The following is a 6,000-nucleotide window of genomic DNA, read 5'->3' as shown; positions in this document are numbered from 1 at the left end:
CCATACCATCATCTCCAAGTTTTACAATTACTTCGTAGTGTCGCTGTAGACCCGCTGGCTTGAAATCTGAGCTTCCATCTGAAATATATTTGTCACACCAGCAGTGCTTGCCAAATATAAAAAGAAACTTTTTAAAATGAAAAACAATTATGCTTCCTATGCAATATGGTTTCTCATAATCAACTTAAGAAAGAAAGTAAGTTACTCAGAAGTTGTTTTCTCATGCAGAATGAAGATCATATCCTGTTGGCCACTCTGTTTTCTGGCTATGCTCTTGTGTGTCAGGAACATATTTAGACACACTGAAGAAACAAATTGGTAAGCTCTACATTGCTCGTATAGATTTTTTTGTTATGTAAAAATAAGTTAGAACTGAAACATTTTATTTAAAAAGAAAGTTTCCAAAATAAACTTCCAAACTGCTTGAGTAACTAAAAAACTTCAAATAATGTCTGATAGCAATAGCTAAACTACTGCTGATAGCTAGACTTTTTCATGCATAGTATGTTGTGTGACAGACACCCTAGCCTGAGAAACATCAAAATTATTTTCTGCAAAGCATGACAAAGCTGTTGTCTGTTCTAGTGCTGCCCTTTTGAGTTGTGCTTGATGTGGTTTTAGAACAAACTCCAAAGTGATTCATCCATGTTCTCATGTTTACATCCAAATACTTGGTTTGTTTCTACTACAGAATAAACGCTAGCAGGAATCTTCACAATTGCCTCAATCTTTAGTACGGTATACCATTGCCATGAGATCTGTGTTGGTCCCTCTATCTGAAGTCTGTCTGTTTTTCTCTCAACCTTTAGTACTGTATATCATTGCTATAAGATCTGTGTTTGTCCTTATGTCTGAAGTCTGTCTGTTTGTCCCTCAACCTTTAGTACAGTATATTATTGCTATAAGATCTGTGTTGGTCCCTCTGTCTGAAGTCTGTCTGTTTGTCTCTCAACCTTAAGTACAGTATATCATTACTATAAGATCTGTGTTGGTCCCTCTGTCTGAAGTCTGTCTGTTTGTCTCTCAACCTTAAGTACAGTATATCATTACTATAAGATCTGTGTTGGTCCCTCTGTCTGAAGTCTGTCTGTTTGTCTCTCAACCTTAAGTACAGTATATCATTACTATAAGATCTGTGTTTGATCCTCTGTCTGGGGCCTCAGTTAGAAGTCCGATTAATAGGTTGCATCATTTACAACATGAGCTCTTGACATTCAGCTTATTAGCCCATTACTCTAACAACTGCACTGATCAACCACTTCTGGCATTACAGAATGATTGGTCATATTGTTATGATGAATGAATATGAGGTTTATTTACGAGCAGTGCACGAAGCCAGTGAGTTCATAAAAATATTGATAAAATGATAAAGGTGATTGCTATCAATGAAGGAAAGAATAAAATAATGATTTGCTCATCAGAATAGTGTCGCAGCGGTATAAAATGTGTCACTGAATCTTGTACAGTGATGCCTGGAGCACTGGCTAGTAAGGACAGCTTAAACGATGTTGTGAAGTGCGTTTTACCTTGAGCACATAATTTGCCCACATCGACTCTAGATAGGTGTTTAGCTCTGTAATGTTTGCCATATACAACAGCTCAGTATTGGATTGCATCCATAGGTATATGATCCGGAGACAGAGGCTTTGATGTCTCTGCTTTATCTGTGCTATATTGGCACACCTGATGATCTCTCATGCACACTAGACTGTCAGGTTACCTGTGCATATAAATTTAGTTGAATACGATTCAATACTTTTACATAAATGTGTACATTGGTTATTGTTTCAGAAACTGAACACCATGCTATAAATAAATTAGAGTAAACCCTTTTATTACATTTGGAAAAATAATTGACATGCTTTTAATATATTCTGACAAAAATAAAAATCTCTATCAGATCTAAATGGTTAGGGAAATAGTAGATTTTGAGTAACAAGTCGCAGATAAGTTGGACCACAGTTCACCAGGTCATTTCTTAAAGCTAAAAGTTAATATTTAAACTAAGTTTAACAAAAAACTGGAAAAATAAATCTTTTACCTTTTGTCAAGTTGGACACAATTTAGAAGCACGGTGAGAGGTTTCATTAGAACATATAAACTAAAGGGGCTTTAAACTGTAAACTAGACTGTAAAAAAAGAAAACTATGTTAGTTACTCATGGAACAAACCAACTTATTATGTTGTCAATGAAGTTCTAGTGATTGAAATTTAATCAACAGATTTCAATTTAATCAGTCAGGCAATGTTTTAATTTTAGAGGCCAAAGCTGAGATGAATAACTCAAATAGGCTTCTGGAAGGCAAAGACATTGGTAAAGTAAACATTTTAGTCATAAACATGCTAAAGTACTCTCTGGTTAGTTGCGAAAAGGAAAGACAACTTCGCCAATACTAATCCACATAAAACCAGTTTCTATTGAAGTTGTAGCCATTGAACCGATTGACCCTGACAAAGGAGCTGATGTGATCTTCACCTGCTAGACCGGCAGAAATTTTGAGCGAACCTTGCAATGGTTTCTGTATTTGGAGCTGTTCCCTAAGCTAAGTGGGAGAGAACCCAATTTATTTGGTGTGGATGTGGTAGAAACCGACAAGAACAAATATTGGGCAACCCCGTGGTCATTATTCGACTACCACAAGTCCAGTTTTATCTTCAAACAACTGGAATGCACTATTCCTGAGCTAACTATAACAACAAACATAACCCATCACCTATACTCTGATATTACAGTTGTTATTTATTCAAACAATGTTACTAGTTTAAGGGATGGTCTGGCAATAAATACTACTGATATCTTTGTGGTGCAAGAAGAGTTGAACAATGTTTCAAAATACATATCCACCTGTCGGTTTTTTGAGCATGCGGCCATAGGTCATTTAATGTAACCACAGAAATGCATAAATATGGTAGTATTAGAGATGCTTATGCCATTATTCTTATTGCAGTTGGTGTTGTTCTAGTTTTAACTTTGTTAATAATCTGTGCATGTTTTAGATACTGCTACGGAGCTTTTGCCTTGTGCTGTTTCATCAACTATTTTGAAATTTCTTAAAAGCTTAATACCTGTGCAACCCAATATGAATAAAACTTAACAATAAACAAGATAAAGATTACATTTATTATCGATACATTAATAACTCGCATAAACGCGCCGTTTTTCTCGTTAATAATTGAGAAAGTTGAGAAACCGCTGCGACTATGAGTAAGTGGTAGAAAACCAGCAACTCAGGTAGGACCACAACAGCTTTGTCTGGACACTTGGGACAAATGGACAAACAGACAGATAAACATGGCTCTTTCTATAGTTAAGATTTTGTGTCTTACCTTCAACCCTGATTTGGAGAGACAGACAGATGGGCTGACAAACACAACTATAATTATAGTAAAAATTGTAAAAAACTATGCTCTTGAAGTGGCTATTCAAACAAAAGTAATTTATATTTAAATAAATGCCTCTTGTGTACATCAAATCTGGCAAGGACAATCTAGTTCTTTTTCATAAGTTAGTTTTGAGTAGCAGATGAACTAGTTAGCAACCACAATAACTTATATAGCTGGGCAGCTACATGTAGTTGATCAACTGCCACTTTTTAGTCCACAGTTTGCTTGTCTGTGGCTACAAAAGTTGGTCATTATTGGTACTAAACAAGAAGAAAGAGCTTCAAGTAGATTAGATTGGACAACATTTGATTATAAAGTGACTTTAAAGATGTCAAAAATGAAAAGTGAACTTACCAGTAAAAAATTCAAAGAGATGGCTAGAATGGTAGGAAGAGTAATATTGACAAAGATGACAAATAGAAAAAACAGAGAATAAAGTACAGAGGAGAAGGCTGCACTTATGTCAGTCCCTTCTAGTCTGAGGTCTTCCTTTCCTGTAAGACAACTGTGAGTAGAGCTGAGAGTTTTGAAAAACTATTTGCAACATATTTGTTATCGATGGTTCACATGCTCATTTCGTAGTTCAGTATGTAGATAGTGCGGAGACATTAGAAATTATATACATTCAACTAGTTAAGATTCCTTACTTGGATATTGTGGTGCAATCTTAAAGAATTGTAGCACTAGAAACAAAGCTAAATGTTCAAATAGTGAAAGCTGATTGTCCAAGAACTTGGTCTAAGTAGGGTAAGACAAATCTTGAAAGTGGCTATTACAGATGTTCGTGATTGGAGGTAGCGCTTAATTGCGCAGATGGAGAAGATGGTTTGGATTATTACGAGAGATTTTTACTTAATTTTCGTATTGAACCGAAAGCGCGTGTCCATCCTAAGACATGAATATAATAATTATGACCGTTAATGCAAGAGTTGTCTACTCCTAATAAAAACACACATATGAAAGGACGACTCTTACTTGTACTAATACCACTACAGCAGTAACAAGGACAAATGACTAAATATGATTGCAAAAAGTTTGCAAACAGCAAACTAAATTTGATAAAATATGCATTGCGCCAAAAACTACAATAATGATCATGACTACATGTAATCATTTCAATTTTTAGATTTTCCCATAAAAAGTGCTCTACACAAGTGTCAATGTGGATTACTACTTACTTGTGAGATTAACTATTGTTACATTAGCATGAGTAGTTGATAGGTTTACAATGTTGAAGAAAAAATATTTGTGTTTAGTTTTAGCATACATGATAATACTTATTTGTTGTTTTTAGGACCTAACACAAGTTTTTAAAAGCCTTGGTTTAATTTTTAATAGAAGGAGTGGTAATTCCAAATACTGGTATGAGGTTGAAATTGCAGTCAGCAGAATTGGTACTTGTTAGTTGCTAATGTACTGTTCCATCATGTTTTGGTCATACTATGAGATGTGTTTCAGTACATTTTTTAGCTCCAAAATTTTGAGGTAAGTACTGCGTACATTCAGTGCTTCAGTATTTCAGAGCTGAAATTGTTCTGGTGGTTCTCCGGAGGCTTATGTGGCCAAATGATGTTATAGGTTGAGTGCTAATTATGCTGCTTAACTTTGAGAAATTTCGACATTACAAGTGGATAGAGATTATGTGAACGCTTCATAGAAAAAGCAGCTCATAAATTTTGAAATTGTGGTAGATAAGGTTTGCACATGATCGTAACCATTGCACATTTCACACGTGATGATGTCATTAACAATAGATTGAGTGGCCACACTAAACATCTGGTCCTGTTGCATGCTATTGGTAATGATAAAAGAGATGCAATGGGCTCTGTTGGCTTTGGCATGCAGGATGCAGACCAAAGCTGGTGACTGTTTTGTAAAATTCTGGTAATTCGGTAAGAAATCATCTATGATGATTTCAAAAGTTAGTTAAAATGTTGATATTGGTGAAGATGAGAATGTGAGAAAAGAATTTGCACTAGTTATAGCTGTTTATGGTTTAAGAGAACGCTAGTTAAATAGCTTGTTAAACAATTTGGCAAATGCTCTTATGACAAAAAAGTTGCGCAATAATCTGAGGCTATTCTAGAAAGTTGCTAAGTTGATAGTTGTGCTTGTATTAATGTTAATTCAATTATTAATTTAATGTTTTAGACGCAAGAGCCACTATTCCTGGTTAATCTATGAATAAGCCAATAGGTGCTAGCTGCTATTCCAGCTTCAACTTAAGTGCTGATGAATCAATTTTTCAGAGGCAAAGTGACAGTTATTACAACAAGCAAACTACAGGTAAATACACCATATACACCATCGGTGGAAATAGAACTTCTGAAGCTTTAGTAGGTCTCCCAAAAATGTTAGAGGTCATAGACACAACAGCAATACCTAACAACGTTTACCTAATGGTTATGAGTGCTACAACTGTCACATTCTTGACCACTGGCTGCAGAACTGTTTGTAGCTAGCTGCTTTTACGCCATAGAAAAAGTATTGACTCCAGAATATATTGGTTTTTAGTACTCTCAGAAATGAGCTAGGGAAGTCTATGGCAAGTATGAAAACACTTGGTGATGTTTCTGTGAGGTCATTGCACCAAAAAACTGCCCAAGCAGCTACTGC

General features: G+C 35.4%; 1 protein-coding gene across 1 annotated transcript in view; it reads left to right on the top strand.

The window, feature by feature from the left end:
* Window positions 1-5,580: 5,580 nt before the first annotated feature.
* Window positions 5,581-6,000, top strand: part of LOC137395261 (heparan sulfate 2-O-sulfotransferase 1-like) — a 35,175-nt gene continuing 34,755 nt past the window's right edge. The window contains exon 1 of the mRNA XM_068082125.1: window positions 5,581-5,670. The gene's annotated coding sequence lies outside the window, so the exon portion shown is untranslated. The remainder of the gene's footprint in view (window positions 5,671-6,000) is intronic.

Source organism: Watersipora subatra, chromosome 4, assembly GCF_963576615.1.
Source record: "Watersipora subatra chromosome 4, tzWatSuba1.1, whole genome shotgun sequence".
Taxonomy (NCBI): Eukaryota; Metazoa; Bryozoa; class Gymnolaemata; order Cheilostomatida; family Watersiporidae; genus Watersipora; species Watersipora subatra.
The sequence above is the reverse complement of the archived record's forward strand: the minus strand, read 5'-3'. Positions and strand labels throughout refer to the sequence as shown.